The sequence below is a fragment of the Bos taurus genome, chromosome 6 (genome assembly GCF_002263795.3).
Source record: "Bos taurus isolate L1 Dominette 01449 registration number 42190680 breed Hereford chromosome 6, ARS-UCD2.0, whole genome shotgun sequence".
NCBI classification, from domain to species: Eukaryota; Metazoa; Chordata; class Mammalia; order Artiodactyla; family Bovidae; genus Bos; species Bos taurus.
This window is the reverse complement of record NC_037333.1, coordinates 70,032-93,492: the sequence shown is the minus strand read 5'-3', so window position 1 is coordinate 93,492 and position 23,461 is coordinate 70,032. Positions and strand designations below refer to the sequence as shown.

The 23,461-nt window shown below is 38.1% G+C and overlaps 3 pseudogenes; 1 reads left to right on the top strand and 2 right to left on the bottom strand.

The window, feature by feature from the left end:
• Positions 227-1,172, top strand: OR5W40BP (olfactory receptor family 5 subfamily W member 40B, pseudogene; annotated as a pseudogene).
• On the bottom strand, positions 11,978-12,909 carry OR5D93P (olfactory receptor family 5 subfamily D member 93, pseudogene; annotated as a pseudogene).
• On the bottom strand, positions 20,125-20,805 carry LOC112447142 (olfactory receptor 5D13-like; annotated as a pseudogene).
• Between the last annotated feature and the right edge of the window lie 2,656 nt (positions 20,806-23,461).

Here is a 23,461-nt window from a genome sequence, read left to right as displayed (position 1 = left end):
AAACTTTTTCAATGTGTATTACAGTTTTTTGTTTGTTTTTATTTTTCCAGGTAGGTAACAATGTTCCTTCAAAAAGTAGGTACACGATTGGGTAATTTTCTGAGTATGAAATGACATTTACACAAAGAGACTGTGCTTTCCTTTATAGATATTTTGCAGATGTCCATACATTTATCTATACTTTTCCTGATCATTTTGTCAAAAATTTATATAAAAAAATTAAAAAATGGAGAAAGAAAATTGCTCCTCTGTGACTGAATTCATTTTCTTGTGGATTACCAGTGACCTGGAAGTGAAACTGACCTTATTTGCCATGTTGCTAGTTGTTTATCTCATTAATCTTCTGGGAAGTCTTGGAATGATAATTTTGATTAGAATGGATCCCCAACTGCAAACGCCAATGTTCTTTTTCCTCAGCCACCTCTCCTTGTGTGACCTCTGCTATTCCACAGCAATTGGGCCCAAGATGCTGGTTGAGTTTTTGGCCAAGAACAAACCAATCCCTTCTAATGGTTATGCCCTAACATGTTCTTGATTGGCTGTACTTTTGCGATTCCCAGTGTCTCCTGGCTGGCAGTGATGCCTATGACCAGTACAAGGCCATCAGCAGCCCTTGTTCTATGAGATCAGCATGTCCAGCAAGGTGTGCTCCCTGCTTGTTGGCTGGGGTTTACCTGGTGGGAATGGCAGATGCTCTGATACACACGACATTAGCATTCCACTTATGCTTTTGTGGGTCAAATGAGATTAACCACTTCTTCTGTGACTTATCTCCACTCTACCTTCTTTCCTACTCTGATACACAGTCAATGAATTAACAGTATTTATTGTTTTTTGAGTTATTGAATTGAGCTCAAATTCAGGAGTTCTTGTCTCTTATTGTTATATCATCCTTGCAGTTCTGAAAGATCCATTCTGCTGAGGGGAAGTTCAAAGCTTTCTCTACCTGCACCTCCCACCTAACTGCTCTGGCAATTTTTCCAAGGAACTATGCTTTTTATGTACTTTAGGCCAAGTTCAATCTACTCTTTAGATCAAGACAAATGACCTCATTGTTTTACACCCTTATGATTCCCATGTCAAATCCTCTGATTTATAGCCTACAGAACAAGGATGTGAAAAATGCCCTAGGAAAATTAAAAATAAAGATGGCTTCAAAGATTTATATCACATATATGCACACACATATAGTAATTACTTTTGCAAAATTATATGGTATGACACATGAGAAATAAAATTTTATCAAATTATTTAATAAATGACTAGCTATACTAAAGTTCAGCCATAGGAAATTGTTGCAGTTTTCAAAACTTGTCATGCTTCATTATATGTCTTGACCTTATCTATGAAACTGTCCCTGTGCAAAACTTCCTGGCTTTTTCAAATTCTATCATATTTTTTGTGTGTATCCATTCATTCAAACATTATTATTCCAAATATATTAATATTTATCAACTATTTAATTATTCTTTGTCTGCCTCTAGGTGCTTTATGTTTCTTGAAAAACCAATTAGTTTGTATAAAAATTGACCTTATAATATAGATGAATAAAGAAACATTTATTAACTAACCACACATACAATTCATAATAAAGTTTAAGACTTTCATTAATTAAAAAAAAATTAGGATTAAAAATCTAGGAACAAATGTCAAAACATAGTGTGCAGAAGAAAGGTTTTCTTGAATGAGATATTAATTGTCAGATACAAAAATAAATTTGAAAAGGAAATTATTTTAGGAAGATGATTTGACACGTACAGAAGTATACCTTTTTAGGGAATTTCCAGTGGCTCAGTTGTAAACAATCTGCCTGCCAATGCAAGAGATGCAGGAGACTCGGATTCAATCCTTGGCAACTTGCTCCAATATTCTTGCTTGGAAAGTTCCATGTACAGAGGAGCCAGGCAGGCTGTGGGTCCCTGGGGTCACAAACAGTTGGATGTGACTGAAAACACAGACACACACATACACACACCCTTTCTGGAATTAAGAAATCCAAAAACTAAAAGCAATTTTAAAGTGCCTTGGTAAGTTGCATAGTTTTCTTTAATAATTAGCTATCAACTCCTCCCCTTCTTAGTTCTGATTAAGTGTTCCTTTTTATAGTTCACAGACAACCATTTCCTTTAATCATTCTATTTGATATTGTCCTGTTTGTGAAATCATGGGCCTACCGGTATGAGATTGTGAACAATCTTGGCTAAAAGATTCTGCATTCCTTCTGTATTATTCAAAACACTTACCTAATGTTTGGAACACAAATGGAGAAAGAGAGAGAGAGAACGAAGCAAAAGAAAAAAAAAGAAATAAAAAGAGTAGATAACATTTTTGAATGTTTATTAGACATCAATAATTAAGAAAATAAAAATTAACTGCAGATATGGCATGTTGCTTGAATACATATATATAATAAATTTTAAGAACAATTATAAAATGTCTGTGAATACTAGGGTGCTGGGAGCCTGAGTGAACTCCTGGAGCTGGTGATGAACAGGGAGGCCTGGCGTGCTGCGATTCATAGGGTCACAAAGAGTCGGACATGACTGAGCGACTGAACTGAACTGAACTGAACTGATCTATTAAAGAAGGATACATATCACATTCGAAGTAAAGAACATTCATCTGTATACACTGTTCAGTTCATTTCAGTCCCTCAGTCGTGTCCGACTCTTTGCGACCCCATGAATCCCAGGCACGCCAGGCCTCCCTGTCCATCACCAGCTCCCGGAGTTCACTCAGACTCATGTCCATCGAGTCAGTGATACCACCCAGCCATCTCATCCTCAGTCGTCCCCTTCTCATTCTGCCCCCAATCCCTCCCAGAATCAGACTCTTTTCCAATGAATCAACTTTTTGCATGAGGTGGCCAAAGTAATGGAGTTTCAGCTTTAGCATCATTCCTTCCAAAGAAATCCCAGGGCTGATCTTCAGAAAGGACTGGTTGGATATCCTTGCAGTCCAAGGGACTCTCAAGAGTCTTCTCCAACACCACAGTTCAAAAGCATCAATTTTTCAGCACTCAGCTTTCTTCACAGTCCAACACTCACATCCATACATGACCACTGGAAAACCATAGCCTTGACTAGACGGACTTTTGTTGGCAAAGTAATGTCTCTGCTTTTCAATATGCTATCTAGGTTGGTCATAACTTCCTTCCAAGCAGTAGGGAAAGTCTTTTAAATTAAAAATGTTTAATTTCATGGCTGTAGTCACCATCTGCAGTGATTTTGGAGCCCAAAAAAATAAAGTCTGACACTGTTTCCCCATCTATTTCCCGTGAAGTGATAGGACTGGATGCCATGATCTTAGTTTTCTGAATATTGAGTTTTAAGCCAACTTTTTCACTCTCCTCTTTCACCTTCATCAAGAGGCTTTATAGTTCCTCTTCACTTTCTGCCAATTAGGTGGTGTCATCTGCATATCTGAGGTTATTGATACTTCTCATGGCAATCTTGATTCCAGCTTGTGCTTCTTCAAGCCCCACGTTTCTCATGATGTACTCTGCATAGAAGTTAAATAAGCAGAGTGACAATATACAGCCTTGAAGTACTCCTTTTCTTATTTGGAACAAGTCTGTTGTTCCATGTCCAGTTCTAACTGTTGCTTCCTGACCTGCATACAGGTTTCTCAAGAGGCAGGTGAGGTGGTCTGGTATTCCCACCTCTTTCAGAATTTTCCACATTTATTGTGATCCACAAAGTCAAAGGCTTTGGTATAGTCAATAAAGCAGAAATAGATGTTTTCCTGGAACTCTCTTGCTTTTTCCATGATCCACCGGAGGTTGGCAATTTGATTTCTGGTTCCTCTGCCTTTTCTAAAACCAGCTTGAACATCAGGAAGTTCATGGTTCACATATTGCTGAAGCCTGGCTTGGAGAATTTGAGCATTACTTTACTAGTGTGTGAGATGAGTGCAATTGTGTTGGTAGTTTGAGCATTCTCTGGCATTGCCTTTCTTTGGGATTGGAATGAAAACTGACCTTTTCCAGTCCTGTGGCCACTGCTGAGTTTTCCAAATTTGCTGGCATATTGAGTGCAGCACTTTCACAGCATCATCTCTTCAGGATTTGAAAGAGCTCAACTGGAATTCCATCACCTCCACTAGCTTTGTTCGTAGTGATGCTTTCTAAGGCCCACTTGACTTCACATTCCAGGATGTCTAGCTCTAGGTCAGTGACCACACCATCGTGGATTATCTGGGTCGTGAGATCTTTTTTGTACAGTTCTTCTGTGTATTCTTGCCACCTCTTCTAATATATTCTGCTTCTGTTAGTCCATACCATTTCTGTGCTTTATCGACCCATCTTTGCATGGAATTCCCTTCGTATCTCTAATTTCTTGAAGAGATCTCTAGTCTTTCCCATTCTGTTGTTTTCCTTTATTTCTTTGCATTGATCACTGAGAAAGGCTTTCTTATCTATTCTTGTAATTCTTTGGAACTCTGCATTCAGATGCTTATATCTTTCCTTTCTTCCTTGCTTTTCACTTCTCTTCTTTTCGCAGTTATTTGTAAGGCCTCCCCAGACAGCCATTTTGCTTTTTTTTGCATTTCTTTCCATGGGGATGGTCTTGATCCCTGTCTACTGTCCAATGTCACGAACCTCATTCCGTAGTTCATCAGGCACTCTATCTATCAGATCTAGCCCCTTAAATCTATATCTCACTTTCACTGTATAATCATAAGGGATTTGATTTAGGTCATACCTGAATGGTCTAGTGGTTTTCCCTACTTTCTTCAATTTCAGTCTGAATTTGGCAATAAGGAGTTCATGATCTGAGCCACAGTCAGCTCCTGGTCTTGTTTTTGTTGACTGTATAGAGCTTCTCCATCTTTGGCTGCAAAGAATATAGTCAATCTGATTTTGGTGTTGACCGTCTGGTGATGTCCATGTGTAAGAGTCTTCTCTTGTGCTGTTAGAAGAGGGTGTTTGCTATGACCAGTGAATTTTCTTGGCAAAACTCTATTAGTCTTTGACCTGCTTCATTCTGTATTCCAAGGCCAAATTTGCCTGGTACTCCAGGTGTTTCTTTCTTTCTTTTTTTTTTTTTTTCTTTTTTAAATTTTATTTTATTTTTAAACTTTACAATATTGTATTAGTTTTGCCAAACATCAAAATGAATCCGCCACAGGTATACCCATGCTCCCCATCCTGAACCCTCCTCCCTCCTCCCTCCCCATATCCTCCCTCTGGGTCGTCCGTGTGCACCAGCCTCAAGCATCCAGTATCGTGCATCGAACGCCAGTCGAACCTGGACTGGCGACTCGTTTCATACATGATATTATACATGTGTCAATGCCATTCTCCCAAATCTTCCCACCCTCTCCCTCTCCCACAGAGTCCATAAGACTGATCTATACATCAGTGTCTCTTTTGCTGTCTCGTACACAGGGTTATTGTTACCATCTTTCTAAATTCCATATATATGTGTTAGTATATTGTATTGGTGTTTTTCTTTCTGGCTTACTTCACTCTGTATAATAGGTTCCAGTTTCATCCACCTCATTAGAACTGATTCAAATGTATTCTTTTTAATGGCTGAGTAATACTCCATTGTGTATATGTACCACTGCTTTCTTATCCATTCATCTGCTGATGGGCATCTAGGTTGCTTCCATGTCCTGGCAATTATAAACAGTGCTGCGATGAACATTGGGGTACACGTGTCTCTTTCCGTTCTGGTTTCCTCAGTGTGTATGCCCCGCAGTGGGATTGCTGGATCATAAGGCAGTTCTATTTCCAGTTTTTTAAGGAATCTCCACACTGTTCTCCATAGTGGCTGTACTAGCAGGATCCTCTATGACCCACCTCCCAGAATATTGGAAATAAAAGCAAAAAATAAACAAATGGGACCTAATTAAACTTAAAAGTTTCTGCACAACAAAGGAAACTATTAGCAAGGTGAAAAGACAGCCTTCAGAATGGGAGAAAATAATAGCAAATGAAGCAACTGACAAACAACTATTCTCAAAAATATACAAGCAACTCCTACAGCTCAACTCCAGAAAAATAAATGACCCAATCAAAAAATGGGCCAAAGAACTAAATAGACATTTCTCCAAAGAAGACATACATATGGCTAACAAACATATGAAAAGATGCTCAACATCACTCATTATCAGAGAAATGCAAATCAAAAACCACTACGAAGTACCATTTCACGCTAGTCAGAATGGCTGCAATCCAAAAGTCTATAAGCAATAAATGCTGGAGAGGGTGTGGAAGAAAGGGAACCCTCTTACACTGTTGGTGGGAATGCAAACCAGTCCAGGTGTTTCTTGACTTCCTTCTTTTGCATTCCAGTCCCGTATAATGAAAAGGACATATTTTTTGGGTGTTAGTTCTAAAAGGTCTTGTAGGTCTTCATAGAACCGTTCAACTTCAGCTTCTTCAGCATTACTGGTTGGGGTATAGACTTGGATTACTGTGATATTGAATGTTTTGCCTTGGAAACGAACAGAGATTATTCTGTCATTTTTGAGATTGCATCCAAGTACTGCATTTCAAACTCTTTTGTTGACCATGATGGCTACTCCATTTCTTCTGAGGGATTCCTGCCTGCAGTAGTAGATATAATGGTCATCTGAGTTAAATTCACCCATTCCAGTCCATTTTAGTTCGCTGATTCCTAGAATGTTGACGTTCACTCTTGCCATCTCTTGTTTGACCACTTCCAATGTGCCTTGATTCATGGACCTGGCATTCCAGGTTCCTATGCAATATTGCTCTTTACAGCATCAGACCTTGCTTCTATCATCAGTCACACCCACAGCTGGTTATTGTTTTTGCTTTGGCTCCATCCCTTCTTTCTTTCTGGAGTTATTTCTCCACTGATCTCCAGTAGCATACTGGGCACCTACTGACCTGGGGAGTTCCTCTTTCAGTATCCTATCATTTTGCCTTTTCATACTGTTCATGCGGTTCTCAAGGCAAGAATACTGAAGTGGTTTGCCATTCCCTTCTCCAGTGGACCACAATTCTGTCAGACCTCTCCACCATGACCCTGCCCCTCTTGGGTGGCCCCATGGCATGGCTTAGTTTCATTGAGTTAGACAAGGCTGTGGTCCTAGTGTGATTAGATTGACTAGTTTAGTTTTCTGTGAGTATGGTTTCAGTGTGTCTGCCCTCTGATGTCCTCTTGCAACACCTACCGTCTTACCTGGGTTTCTCTTACCTTGAACGTGGGGTATTTCTTCATGGCTGCTCCAGCAAAGCACAGCCACTGCTCATTACCTTGGATGAGGGGTACCACTTCCACCTCTTCTGACCTTGATCGGGGAATAGCTCCTCTAGGCCCTCCTGAGCCCACACAACCACCGCTCCTTGGAGGTGGGGTTGCTCCTCCAGACCGTGGCTCCTGGCCTCGGATGTGGGGTAGGTCCTCTCCACCGTTCCTGCACCATCACAGCCTGGCACTCTCCGCCACTGCCCCTGACCTCGGACGTGGGGTAGCTCCTCTCAGCCGTTCCTGCGCCATCACCGCCTGGCACTCTCGGCCACTGCCCCTGACCTCGGACGTGGGGTAACTCCTCTTGGTCGCCTCCCCTCAGGCATGGGGTCCTCCTAGCTTCTGCCCCTGACCTTGGACATGGGATAGCTCCTCTCGGCAGCACTAAATGCGCAGGTCACAGCTGATATATTTTTAAGTAATTAATGTGTATCTATTTTGTGAGTTTCTGCTCTAGAATCTCATGCTAAAGCACTGAATCAGCATGTCTAGACAATACAGATACATTTAAAGAAGTATATAAAATTCATGTACTTATTCATTACAGTTGCAAAAGTTAAAAAACCACTGTTTCTTAGATTTTCTAGCTATCATTGTAGGGTGTCTTTGTGCAAAAACATTTCAGAATGAAATTAAAGCCCAAGAAGATTCTCTGGCTTCCACAGGGGGCATTTGTGAGAAACTGACCTCTTACACAGAATCATATTGGAAAGAACTTATGAAGATTTTTTTTTTTTAATAAAAGACTTCAGGGGTTTTCACTTGTGCTATGTTTACTCAATTTACACGCAATATTTTAGAACTGTTATTTATGAGCAGAAATATGGTAGACATTATTTTTTAAGATATATTGTCCAAGAAAAATGGAGTGTTGGTGGATTGTTGCTAATTTAGAGAATATAAATGTGTAATCTGGTTAGGTAATCTCTCTCTTTTTGACTGCCCTGTATCAGAGCATCTAAGGATTCATTTATGATCTACATACTGACTGTTATTGTGAGATCTAGTGGATGTGAACTAAAGGCAAGAATATTTTAAGTCATATAAATGGAATTATAAAATAAAAATTGACTTATTCAATTGTCTGAGGGCCTCTTACCTCAATTTACCAGTATCTCCCTGGAAGAAACTTGTACACATAGATATAACTCAGCTTTTGTGACTATCCTAGGGATATGCTAAAGAATCTACCTGGAATATGGGAGACCTGGGTTTGATCACTGGGTCACAAAGATCCCTTGGAGAAGGGAATGGCTACCCACTTCAGTATTTTTGCCTGGAGAATTCCATGGACATAGGTGCCTGGTAGGTTATAGTCCATGAGGTCACAAAGACTGACACAACTGAGTGACTAACACTTTAAGGGTTGACATGTCTCCAGATCATCTGACTCTCACAGACAGTAAGACCTTCATTCAAGAATGTCACAGAAAATTTAAAACATATCAAACACTTCCCCAACCAAGACAGTATAAAACTGGAAATCAGTTAAAGAAATAAGTTTAAAAATTTGCAAATGTATGGAGATTAAACATATCCCTAAACAACCAGTAGTTCAGAGAAGAAATAAAAAAAGAATTAAAAAATATCCTGAGACAAATGGAAATAGAAAAATATCATGCCCAAAATTAGAGGACAATAACAAATTACAACCAACACAGCTTTAAGAGAAAAGTTGGTAGTGAAAAAAATGCTTACATTAATAAAAAAAAAAAAATCTAGACCTTTGATACCCCAAGGAATTAAAAAGGAGAACTTTGAGCTTTAAGTGAACATTTTCACTCTCCTCTTTCACTTTCATCAAGAGGCTCTTCAGTTCTTCTTCACTTTCTGCCATAAGGGTGGTGTCATCTGCATATCTGAGGTTATTGATATTTCTCCTGGCAATCTTGATTCCAGCTTGTGCTTCTTCCAGCCCAGTGTTTCTCATGATGTACTCTGCATAGAAGTTAAATAAGCAGGGTGACAATATACAGCCTTGACGTACTCCTTTTCCTATTTGGAACCAGTGTGTTGTTCCATGTCCAGTTCTAACTGTTGCTTCCTGACCTGCATACAGGTTTCTCAAGAGGCGGGTCAGGTGGTCTGGTATTCCCATCTCTTTCAGAATTTTCCACAGTTTATTGTGATCCACACAGTCAAAGGCTTTGGCATAGTCAATAAAGCAGAAATAGATGTTTTTCTGGAACTCTCTTGCTTTTTTGATGATCCAGCGGATGTTGGCAATTTGATCTCTGGTTCCTCTGCCTTTTCTAAAGCCAGCTTGAACATCTGGGAGTTGAAGCTTGGCTTGGAGAATTTTAAATAAACTCTTCAGATTTTCTGAAATCTGTATTAGCTTAGAAAGGGCAAGATCTCTAAATTGAACATGACCAGTGTTAATAAACTACATTCAAGGACTATTCGTGAGAGACCCTTTTGATAATCGAAGTGTCATTTCTGCGGTTCTGAAAACTGCAAAAGAGTCAAATGTTTATAGAATATGCAGCTACATCTAAAGACTTAAAATTAGACAAAGAAACATATTCCAAGATAGAGTATTCAGCAATAGAAGCACTCATATAAGTCTTTGAGTGTAATATTTATGGTATTTTAGATTTTTAAATCTCATGTGACAACTATATTCATTAAGGAGACATCATCTAAAGTCTTACCCAGGTGAAGAGTTAGTCACCTGGTCGTGTCCATCTCTTTGTGACCCCATGGACTGTAGCCAGGCTGCTCTGTCCATAGGATTCTCCAGAGAAGAACACTGGAGTGGATTGCCATTCCTTCTCCAGGACATCTTCCTGACCCAGGGATCAAACCTGGGTCTCCTGCATTGCAGGGGGATTCTTTACCGTCTGAGCCACCACAGAAGCTCCCTTACCTAGGTGAGCACAGTACTAAATATGAATTTAGTCAGAAATTTTCATTTCTTTTCATCTTTTATTCATCCAGCAAGTATTCATTGAAGGCCAAATGTGTTTTCTAGGTAATTTTCTAGGCATTAGAGATATAAAATACAATAATAATACCAGAAAATTCTACTCTCTTGGAGTGTATAGAAGGAGAAGGAAATGAGACAAATAAATTATTGCATGTATTTAACATATCATCTGTTTTTAAGAAAAAAATATATTGTTAATGGGATAAAGAGTGATTATCTCATTATATTAGATTTTCAGAAAAGAATTTTCTTAGAAGGTGGTATTTGAATAGGCACATACATGATTTAATAGAAATATATTTATTAACACTGGATTGAGCACTAAAATATTTTGGAGCCTATTAACTTCCTTACAAGGTGTTTCATGTTTTTTTTTTTTTTAATATTCAAGCTATTATGTCAGTGAGTATGTCCGTATGTATACTGTATGTCACTGAGTTCAGTGTGAGAATTGGCATGGTATAAAACAGACTCTACTTGAACAATTACTTATGAACATTTGGAACTGAGCATACTGCAGAAGGCTTCCCAGGTGGCGCTAGTGATAAGGTACCTGCAGGAGACATAAGCGATTCTGGCTCAGTCCCTACGTCTGGAAGATCCCCTGGAGGAAGGCATGGCAACCAACTCCAGTATTCTTGCCTGGAGAATGCCATGGGCAGAGGAGCCTGGTGGGCTACAGTCCAGGGTCTCAAAGAGTCAGACACGAGTGAAGTGACTTAGCACACAGCACGCTCGTGCTATAGAGAGAAAGGATGATGATGTGTGGAAGGCACAGGTAAACAGGACTCTGTGATGCCCACAGGTAGAAACTATCTTTAAAATAGTGACAGAAGGGAAAGCTAGGAAATGATGACTTTGAACTTTCTTAGTTCATTGAATGGGCTAAAGTAAAACAAGACCCAAAAAGGCAGCAGAGTATTCATGCAAAATATGTTAACTATGATGGACACACAGTAGGCAATACAACTGAAAGGATGAGTATAAGAAACAGTCTATGCTCAGCTATAACACCAGCCAGAAAGGTGGAGCACAGCTTCTGGGGCACAACAGCTATGTAAAGTTCAGTTTTACACATAGCCAGGAAGCAGTTATGTACCAACAATACTAAAAATGAGGTTTTTTTTTTTTTTTTTTTTTTAAGAATTGTGTGTGGTTTAGGAGGAAAGAGAGAGAAGCAGAAGTCACACACCCTCCTTCCCTGTGTGTCTCTGTGTATCTTTTTCTGTCTTCTATAAGGACACTCTCATTGGATTTTGGGTTCACTTTAAGCTCATCTTGACTCTTACCTTAATTACATCTGCAAAGATATTATTTCTGAATAAGGTGACATTTGAATTCTGGATGACATGGATATTTGGAAGACACTATTCATCCACAGTGCTTCCATGTTGGCTCAGAAGTTGAAGAATTTTCCTGAAATGCAGGAAACCCAGGTTTAATCCCTGGAAGGTTTAATCCAGGAAGATTCCCTGGAGAAGGCAATGGCTACCCACATTCTTTCCTGGAGAGTTCCATGGACAGGGGAACCTGGCAGGCTACAGTCCATGGGGTGGCAAAGAGTCAGACATGACTGAACAACTCACAGTTTCACTTTTCATACACCCACAACATACATCATTTTACATATGATACAGAGCTATTTTATTTTACATTGAACTGAACTGAAACTAAGAGATCAAATAGCCAATTTATAACTCTAAATTATGGTCTAGTGAGTTGACTACATAATTTGAGTCATCATCTCTACAAGAAGATTTAATCAACACTATGTAATAGATCAAATTTCTTTTGGACATACAGATCTTCAACCAAATTGTATTTAGTGATTCATTAATTTCCTGACACTCTCTTTCACATCTTTGTTCCTGAGGCTATAGATCAGAGGTTTCAGCATGGGGCTCACCACTGTATAAAACACAGAACCTACTTTGACCATGAGCCATGAGTTTTTGGAGCTGGGTACACAGTAAAGGAACGAGACAGTCCCATGGAATGTAGTGATGGTGGTCAGATGGGAGGCACAAGTAGAGAAGGCTTTTTTGGTGAATCCCAGCATAGGGCATTTTTATGATAGTGGAAAAAATGGAAATATAAGTAGTGAAGATAATTGCCAGGCTGCTCACCTTATTGAATATGGCAATGGCAAAACAGAGCACTTGGCTGATGAAGGGGTCAGAGCAGGAGACGGAGACGATGACAGAGTGCTGACAGAGAAAATTATTTTTGATGTTAGACCCACAGAAAGATAATGTCTGGAGAAAATAGGTGAGTGTCAGGAAGGAGAACTATACCCCATGTGTAGGGACAGGCCATTAACAATGCACAGAGCTCTGGGGACATGACCACTGTGTAGAGTAGAGGCTTACAAATGGCCACAAATTAGTCATAGGACATCACTGCCAACATGAATGCCTCTCTCACTGCAAACACACAAGCCAAGAAGAATTGCATGATGCATCCTGTGAAAGAGATGGTTCTGTCTTCCACAACCAAATTCTCCAAGAGTTTGGGTGTAACTGTGGTGGAATAGCAGAAATCAATAAAGGACAAGTGACTGAGAGAAAAGTACATGGGGATGTGGAGTTTGGGACTGATCCTGATGATGGTGATCATGCCCAGGTTCCCCACCACAGTGACTGCATAGACGGTGAGGAAAGCCAGGAACAAGGGAACCTGGAGGTCGGGATATTCTGAGAAGCCCAAGAGGGTGAGCATGGCCCTGGCACTCTGATTTCCTTCAGTAAACCACATGATTGTTATTGGAGAGAATCTTAAATAGTGATAATAAAATGATAACAATGATAATGATGACAGTCCATGGATATCTCATTTATTGTGTGGCAGACATTGTGTTAAAATATTGGTACATTAGTTTTGACCACTAAATAAGACTTTGAATTTCAAAACAACCAGTCTCATATTTTACAAAGGAAATAGAAGCATATATGAGTTAAGACACTTTTGAATTAACACAACCTGCTAGTGATGAGTTAGATTTGAAGTTGATCATGAGTGACAGATATTGAATTTAGTGTAGAGTTAGAGACAAACATTTTCTATAGTGTTGTAGAAAAACATGCTTTTCATAGTTCCACCATTCTGAAGGTCTGTGCTGTTTAGTGGGAGTAACATAACAATAAATAAAAACATAGCACTCAAATTTATTTTAAAAAGCAGGAGGAGTAATATTTTTAGAGGCCATAGTACTTCTATCGTTATGTTCAAACTGAAGATCATCAAAAAGGCAGAAGTCATGAGTCGCCACAAGAATTTTCACATTTTGGAAAACATAAATGAACATTGAAGGAAATAAAGCTCTATTTTCAAGTTTTCCAATGATTTGTTTGATGCTAAAATTATTGGCTTTGTGTTCAATGCAGTGACCTGGTAAAGTAATGAAGTTGTATTACAATTTGTAGTACCCTCACTTTTGTTTTCTTTCCTGTTTGACTATTTATCACTTCTCTCACATAATGCCACTGATGCTCTCAATATAGTCTTTTAACTTTTTTGATCAATATCTCTTAACTTGCTATCAATATTTTTAATCTAATAAATTTATTAAGAATATTATAGAATTAAATGCTTATAGACTATCTGAATTACAGAGTAACTTAAAATGTATTTTGCTCAACTCTTTCACATTCTATACTGTTTCTCAAGAAAACCAGAGAATACAGTAATAAACACAAGTGGTTAAATTATCACCCTCAAAACTTCTGGTGACAGGAATATTGAGTTTGATTAAAACTACAGGTGATAATCTTGCTTTGAGTCATACAATCATTATTTGTATACGTTATTTGAGAAAGCAAAAGCATCTTGTACTGGTAAGCAGTTTATAACAACAGAAGTATATTTATTTAGCAAAGATTTTAAAATAAGTTAACCAATAACAAGCACACATCTGAAATATTCATTAATAAAAGGACTATTAGTTTGACTCTCATAAACACAGATGTAATTTTAGTTTTGTCTGACTATGTGAAGGGAGAAATAATTCATTATTTCTTGAATAGCTTTATGGTACTTTTGACACTCAAAAAATGTATTTCCTATATGCAGAAAAGGGAATGGGTGGGAAGTGGAAAAGAGTTAGCGACAGACAGACTGACACAATGAAAGAAGCAAGGAGTTGGAAACATAGATTTAAATTCAGCTCCAAGCTTTGATATTTACTGTATGATCTTTGGTGAATCACTCAGATTTTATGAGCGTCAGCTTCTTTATCAGTAATAATGACATGGTAATATATATACTATAGGTGTATAGGTATTAAGTTAGAAAATGACATTAATATAATTAGCACAAGGTCTGACAGTTATGCAGTTCAAAATATATAGGTTTTTCCACCCTCATCAATTTTAATTCTTAATACTCTGAATAATTGGTATTATTTTTAAACACATATTATTTTAAACAATCTAAGAAACAGATCAAGGATCAAGGTTGGCAGCAACAAAACCACAGGAACAATTTGTGATGTCAAATAGTAGCTCAACTCTTTTTCTGAATTTCCTCTTGGCCCTGTTCATGTTAATTAATCAATCATTATCCTTCAATAAATTGTCTCTGTTCCCCCTTTGTTTACTCATTATTATCTGACTTTTATTAAACATCCCTTTTTAATCTCATGGTAACCTCAGTTTAGTGGCTCAGTCGTGTCCGACTCTTTGCGACCCCATGAATCGCAGCACGCCAGGCCTCCCTGTCCATCACCAACTCCCAGAGTTCACTCAGACTCACGTCCATCAAGTCAGTGATGCCATCCAACCATCTCATCCTCTGTCCTCCCCTTCTCCTCCTGCCCCCAATCCCTCCCAGCATCAGAGTCTTTTCCAATGAGTCAACTCTTCACATGAGGTGGCCAAAGTACTGAAGTTTCAGCTTTAGCATCATTCCTTACAAAGAAATCTCAGGGCTGATCTCCTTCAGAATGGACTGGTTGGATCTCCTTTCAGTCCAAGGGACTCTCAAGAGTCTTCTCCAACACCACAGTTCAAAAGTGTCAATTCTTCGGTGCTCAGCCTTCTTCACAGTCCAACTCTCACATCCATACATGACCACAGGAAAAACCACAGCCTTGACTAGACAGACCTTTGTTGGCAAAGTAATGTCTCTGCTTTTGAATATGCTATCTAGGTTGGTCATAACTTTCCTTCCAAGGAGTAAGCATCTTTTAATTTCATGGCTGCAGTCACCATCTGCAGTGATTTTGGAGCCCCCAAAAATAAAGTCTGACACTGTTTCCACTGTTTCCCCATCTATTTCCCATGAAGTGATGGGACCGGATGCCATGATCTTCATTTTCTGAATGTTGAGCTTTAAGCCAACTTTTTCACTCTCCACTTTCATTTTCATCAAGAGGCTTTTGAGTTCCTCTTCCCTTTCTGCCATAAGGGTGGTGTCATCTGCATATCTGAGGTTATTGATATTTCTCCCAGCAATCTTGATTCCAGCTTGTGTTTCTTCCAGTCCAGCGTTTCTCATGATGTACTCTGCATATAAGTTAAATAAGCAGGGTGACAATATACATGGTCACCTAGGCTCAGCCAACTTCCCTGTGATGCTGCTAACCTACACTGAGAAAATCAACTTCTTCTTTTCTTGAAACTGTGGTTGTTATGGCAGTTTCTGACTCTTGCTGCTGCTGCTGCTGCTGCTAAGTCGCTTCAGTCGTGTCCAACTCTGTGCGACACCATAGACGGCAACCCACCAGGCTCCCCCGTTCCTGGGATTCTCCAGGCAAGAACACTGGATTGGGTTCCCATTGCCTTCTCCAATGCATTAAAACTTTAATTTCTCCCTACTAACTAATTTATCAAATCTAAATTTGTCTGCTCAGTTTTACCTAAACTGTATTATCCTATTATCCTAGCTGTATTCTCCAGTTTTCAACCTTCTCTGCTCATGTCAGTATTCTCAGAATATAAGGCCTGTAATTTCCTCTTTTTCTTACATACTGATGTAGCACTTGAACGGATAAGGCAATGGCACCCCACTCCAGTACGCTTGCCTGGAAAATCCCATGGATGGAGGAGCCTGGTAGGTGGCAGTCAATGGGGTCTCATAGGGTCGAACACGGCTGAGCAATTTCACTTTCACTTTTCACTTTCATGCATTGGAGAAGGAAATGGCAACCCACTCCAGTGTTCTTGCCTGGAGAATCCCAGGGATGGGGAAGCCTGGTGGGCTGCTGTCTATGGGGTCCCACAGAGTTGGACACGACTGAAGCGACTTAGCAGCAGCAGCAGCACTTGAACAATATATAAAGCATTTCATGAAAATTACTGTCAGGAGGACACTTTTCCTTTTCACTTCAGCCATATTTTCTACACCCTTGACATACCTGCAGTCATTACTGTCAGAAAAATGGAATTGTATATTATTGTGTTTATTATTATTTTATACATATGATTCTTATCTTCTTTTGACTCAATTTTAAGGTGTTGAGGAATTACCAGGCATTATAATATTCTTTTTAAAAATTTTCATTGTGACTACTCTGCTAAACACAGTCTGGATATCCTCAGAGAAAAAATCAGGATGATACCCCAGTGAAGGGGAAGGATATCAAAGCTCAGCCCTCAGGAAAATGGACTCAGGAGACATTATCGCACAAAGACTGACAAAGAGTGTCCACTGCTTTAGGGGTTTCAGGATCTCAGAGTTCGCCAAAGGAGAGAAAAGAAACAAGATTGATCATCCCACCTGAAACCAACTCACCTGAAGATCCAATTTCTACTATTAATTGTCTCCAGGGCAGTTCCCACTCAAAATTCAAACATCATGTAAAACATTAAGGAGTTAATCAATGTATCAGAAGCCCACAAAAATTTAATGTGACTGAAATATACTTCTTTCTTAATTTCAGAAAAACTCAGAGAAAGGAAGAAACAGGGTGGAGGGGGGAGAGATTTGGAAGCTGAATCTGATTCCTATGAACAAAATGCAGGGCTTATGTATGCTTCCATGACCTTGGGGATTTAGACCCCAGAGAATATTTCTTGAGCTATTTATTTTTATATCACATATCAAGAAATTAGCTTGAATGTTTTTTTAATGTGGCAATTTGCAAGAAGGTAGTTTATTTTTCTGAATCACTGGAGATGGCACCTGTCTATTTCATGAATTTCTTTTAAAAATAATTATAAAAAAATAAATGAACTGAATAAGAAAACTTGATGACTACAGTAAAACCCAAAATGAAAGATAAATAAGCTAAAATGCAACTGTTCAGAGATATTAACTGCTATTGTATATATTTACTGTGTGATTTTTCTTTCCTATTCTGTGTATGAAGTGCATGGGTTTTGAGATGTATAAGCAATATAACTTGGTCTCTGATTTTGTTGCTTAACCTAAACAAATACTATTGTCTTCAGAAACAGTGATGTTCTTTACTGAAACTAAATTGTGTTTTCTTCTAAATATAAGCAATCCACACTTCCTAGCTTATATTAACACAATTAAATAATACAGTCTCTTAAAAATGGCAAGGGCATTTTGGAAACATGTTTAAGTCTCTAAAACCTCTGAGTGTCAATCAATCTACTAGTTCTACTACAATGAAATATCACGCAATTAGACCACTGGCTTGCCTGGTGGCTCAGTGGTAAAAAAAAAAAAAAAAATCACCTGCAGTGCAGGAGACGTACGTTCTATCCCTGCCTGGATTCAGGAATAACAGTTGGTGAAGGAAATGGCCACCCACTCCAGTATTCTTGCCTGGGAAATCTGTTGGACAGACGAGCCTGGTGGGCTGTAGTCCATGTATACGCAAAAGATTTGGACATAATTTAGTGACTAAACAGCAGCAACAAATGCTTTCCCTAGACTCCTGACAACCTGACTGACACTTGCCAGACCCTACCAGGAAGCCATAACACACCAGAGACTGTTTCCCACCAGGCACAGAATTATTGTACATAGTATGGTCTTGATCCAAAATCCCACAAGTCTGCATGGTTATTTTCTCACTGATATAGGCTTGAGTTCCACAATACATCTTCCCCCCATTGCTGACACCTCTGTACCCTGGACTAGCTTTGAAGCCAGTATCTATCACCCTGGTCAACCAGAGCTAGCAACCTTGTTGGATATTAGTTTTCCATGCTGCACAACAAATTGCCACCAATTGCTATCACAGTTTCTGTAGCATAATAGTCTGGGAAGTGCTTGTGTAACTTCATAAGATACTGCTAAACTATTTTCAAAGTTATTTAACCCTGTACTCTTATCTGAAATGCATAAGCATTTAACTTGCTCCACATTTTCATCAGTATTTGAAACTCTTATTCATTTTAGCTATTCTAAATGAAGTACAGTAGCCTCTCCTTGTGGTTTAAGTTTTAATTTTAATAAGAAAGTCATTGATGACTACCTATACTTACTATTTTTTCACGTGTTTATTTGTATGTTCTGTTTTGTCAAATATATGCTCAGATAGTTCATCAAAACTTTAAGTAGGCTTTTTTCTTGTATTGAGTATAAAGACTTCCTCTGTATGTTTTACATTGAAATCACTTATCAAATATAAGTTTTGCAAATATTTACTCACAATCTATGGCTTGTATTTTCACTTTATTAATGGTGTCATTTATGCTTAAAAAACTTTTACCAAACATTTTTAATGGCAATGAAGCTCCTTTTATTGTTTTTTAAAGATCCATACTTTTTATGTTCATTCAAAGAATTATCATCCTAACTTTGGAAAGATTTTTTTCTGTTTTATGCTAAATATTTTTCAGTTTCATTTTTATGTTTACATCTATGATTCATTCATCTATGATTCCTTGGAAAGAAAGCTATGACAATCCTAGACAGTGTATTAAAAAGCAGAGGCATCACTTTGTTGACAAAGGTCCATATAGTTCAAGTTATAGTTTTTCCAATAGTCATCTATAGATGTGACTGTTGGATCATAAAGAAGACTGAGTGCTGAATTGTTGCTTTCAAATTGTGGTGCTGGAGAAAACTTTTGAGAGTCCCTTGAACAGCAAGGAGATCAAACCAGGTCAATCCTACAGGAAATCAAACCTGAATTCTCATTGGAAGGACTGAGGCTCAAGCTGAAGCTCCAACACTTTGGCCACCAGTTGAGAAAAGTTGACTCATTGGAAAAGACCCTGATTCTGGGAAAGGTTGAGGGCAGGCAGAGAAGTGGGCAACAGAGGATGAGATAGTTGGATAGCTTCACTGACTTAATGGACATGAGTATGAGCAAACTCTGTGATATAATGAAGGACAGATTGCTGTCATGCATGACTACAGACTTTAGTCTAAGACAATACTTGGTCCTTGTATGATTGGAATAATTGTGTTGTTGATTGGTTACTCATATTTTATTGTTACTATGTGTTTGATTGATTAGTTCTTAAAGTCCATTTTGCCCTCCTGTCTTCAATTTTCCAAGAATTGTGTTTTGAAGAGGATATCATAAACAGTTTATGCCTTCTTTGTAAGAAGCTTGAACTTTCTCCCTAATCATTTTTCTTATGAGGTACATGCCAACTGTCCAAAACAGAAAAAAATAGCTTATTTCATCATATACCCATAAACTTTTAATACAACTGAATTCACTCAAAAATAATTTATAAATACTATAAAAAGCAGTCATTTTTTAAATTTGGTTTACATATGGTTTACAGCTATTTTACTAAACACCAATGTATGCAAAAATCAATAATGATCAATAAAATGCTATCCTGCCATAGATATATTAACTTTAGGCTTTATATTTATCAAAAGACTTGAATCATCAATAACACCACAAGAACTGAACAATCTGTAGCATAGGATATCATTTTTTTTCAGAAATAAAATAATGAATTTAAAAATATTATGTGGAGTGACAAAGTGGTTTTGTGAAAACTAATCTTGTGAATGTATTTTTTACTTCTTTGTTCCTCAAGCTGTAGATCAAGGGGTTCAGCATAGGAATCACTACTGTGTAAAACACAGAAGTCACTTGTCTGTGAGCCAAGAAGTTTTTGGATTAGGAATGCAGTAAAGGAAAGGATGGTTCCATGGAAGATGCTGATGGCTGTCAGGTGGGAAGCACAGGTGGAGAAGGTTTTCCAGCGCCCACTTACCGAAGGCATCCTCATAATAGTGATAAAAATAAATATATAGGACATCAGAATACTCACCAGGCTGCTTGCCTCATTTAATATGGCAATAATAGAACATAACGTCTAACTGATATAGGGATCTGAGCAGGAGACAGAAACAATTGCAGAGTGGTCACAGATAAAATTATTTATGGTGCTACACTTGCAATAGGGTAATACAAGGAGAAAATATGTGTGTCATGGAGCACACTACACCCCATGAGTAAGAGCCAGCCACCAAGAGAACACAGGGCTTTGGAGACACTGCAGTGGTAGAGCAAGGGGTTGCAGACTGCCACAAAGCAGTCATAGGCCATTGCTGCTAACATGAACGTTTCTGCTAAACCAAATAGGCAAGCGAAACAAAATTGCGCAATGCAACCAGAGAAAGAAATGGTTCTGTCCTCCAGAATGAAATTCTCCAACAGTTTGGGTATAACTACAGTAGAAAACAGAAATCAACAAAGGATAAGTGACTAAGGAAAAAGTACATGATCGTGTGGAGTTTTGAATTGACCTTGATGATTATGATCATGCCTAAATTCCCCACCACAGTGACTGTGTAGATAGACAAGAAAACAAGGAAAAGTGGGATCTGGAGTACTGGATATTCTGAAAAACCCAGGATAATTAACGTGGGTTTGATACTCTGATTTCCTTCTGATAGCAGAATGATTCCTGTTGAACAAAGGACCAAACATTATTCCTGAAAAATAGAAATGAATAAGAAAAGAGAAACAGAGAAGGTAGAATCTTCATATGTCTCTGGGGAGCTGGTATATATTCTCCAGATATGGTCCTCAAACCAGCAGCATCAGGGACACCTAAGAATATGTAATGCTATGCTATGCTATGCTAAGTCACTTCAGTCGTGTCTGACTCTGTGCAACCCCATAGATGGCAGCCCACCAGGCTCCCCTGTCCCTGGGATTCTCCAGGCAAGAACACTGGAGTGTGTAAATTATATATAGTTGTATATAATTAATTATTATATTTACCAACAATAATTTTATACAAAATGCATTCAAGATACAGTGAAAATTACAAATTTTTTCTACCAATGAGTAAACCTCTGTTATGATGAGGCAAACTTGGAGAAGATGGGGAAGCAAGAGCTTCAGTGCCTTAAAATGAGTGGCCCCGAGATACAGACATAAAACTTTAGTAAAATTAGATGGATGGTCTGCTTCATCTTAGTTTCATCCAGATCAAGTGTCAGGCTCAGCTCCATGAAGGCCTACTTGATATCCACTACAAACAACCCTAGATGTAAATAATATGTCATCGGAATATTTTTTCCAATAGCAAGAGGGACTGGGCAGATACATTGTAAACACCCATTATTATTCAGGCTATTTTAACAAATGGCTTTCCTTCAACATTTGAAAATATTACCAACATCCTGGTATATTAGGAAGACTGGAACCACTGTTTTAGTTTATTGATTCAATACTCAAATCAATAACAAAAGAGACTGAAAAATTGATTTGGTGTTCAACGTTAGTAATTTCAAATGATTTTGGAGAAAATCAGTGGATTAATGGTAGGTTTATATTCAAATTGGAACTGCTGCTGCTGCCAAGTCGCTTCAGTCATCTCTGACTCTGTGCAACCCCATAGATGGCAGCCTACCAGGCTTCTCCATCCATGGGATTTTCCAGGCAAGAGTACTGGAGTGGTGTGCCATTGCCTTCTCTGCAAATTGGAACTAGATTTATGGAATTACAGAATTCTCTGTATTTTTGCAATTTCCCTATTGCTCATTGCTGCCAACTTCAGTAATACAAATCTTAATTGTGAAAACCACTTCATGCCATATTAGTGCAAATTAAAATGTTTCTGATCATAGAAAGGGATCATCTATAGTTTGTGGAATAATCTATACAAGTGGTAGCTCCATCTTTTCCACTTAATTTGCAAGATACAGAAAGAAACATGAACTGACCTGAAACCAGATGTTCTTGATTAATTTACTGAGAATTTCTTTTTAGGATTAATGAACCTTCAGTATACTTCTCAGTATTCAAACATTCTTTAAGATATTAAAAGACTTTAGGCTTGCAAAAATGATAGTATATTTCAATGAGCATGCCAGTAAAATGGTATTTTATTTCCAGGGACATTAGAAATATCAAAAAATACAAAGAAAAATTTAAAAGCTGAATTCATAGTCTAAATTCTGCCAAACCCTGGGTCTTATATTTTCCCCCATGATCATGAATATATGAAGTACACAGAATTGTAATTGGAGTATTACTCAGTGGACCATAAACCATTTAATTACGTGAAACACTGTCTCTTGTGTCATTTTAGTAGATGCATTTTCTTCTACATCATTAAAGATAATTACACAACCACATTTATCCCATTAATTACTTTTTTTGATATTGAACTTTTAAAATAATAGGTATTCATTGAATAAACATGAAATATAGACTTTGAAATATGGAAAAAATATAGAAATAATTGTTATTAACTGCATTTCAAATCCAGCATTCAAGTTTGGAATAGAGAAACTTGGCCAGCTCTGCCTTAGGCAAAAGATAAAGATGGTCTTCTCCAGTGATGTAATGTGGATATCATTCACCCTGATATGATGTCATGAGAAAAGCTTCACTTCTGTGATAAAACCATACCGAAAATCTACAATCCCAGTTTAATGTGAGAGAATCATTAGGTAAACGCATATCCGGAAACATTCTTCAGGATACCTCATCAATATTCCTTAGAATTGTCAAAGTCAAGAAAAAACAAGAAAGGAGTGAAATACTGTTTCAGACCAGAGGATACTGAGAAGATGTGAAAACTAATCCAATGTGGTACCCTGATTACACCTCAGAAAGAAAAGAGTGTATTAGTGGGAAAAAACAAACTGGATAGAATCCTAATAAAATTTAAATTTTAGTCATCATAATGTACCATTAATTCTCTTTTAAATTTTATTTTACTGTGGTAAAAACACAATATGAGATCTACCCTCTTAAGATATTTTTAAGTGTACAATACAGTACTGTTGACTACACATATAATTTTGTACAGTTCAGCTGTGTGTGTCTTGCTAAACTGAAACTTCTTGACAATTGATTTGTAAATTCCTGCTTCCCTCTCCACTAGCTTCTGGTAGCTATCATTCCACTCCTTGATTCCAATATATCACATAAGTGGAATCCTGCAGTATTTGTCTTTCTATG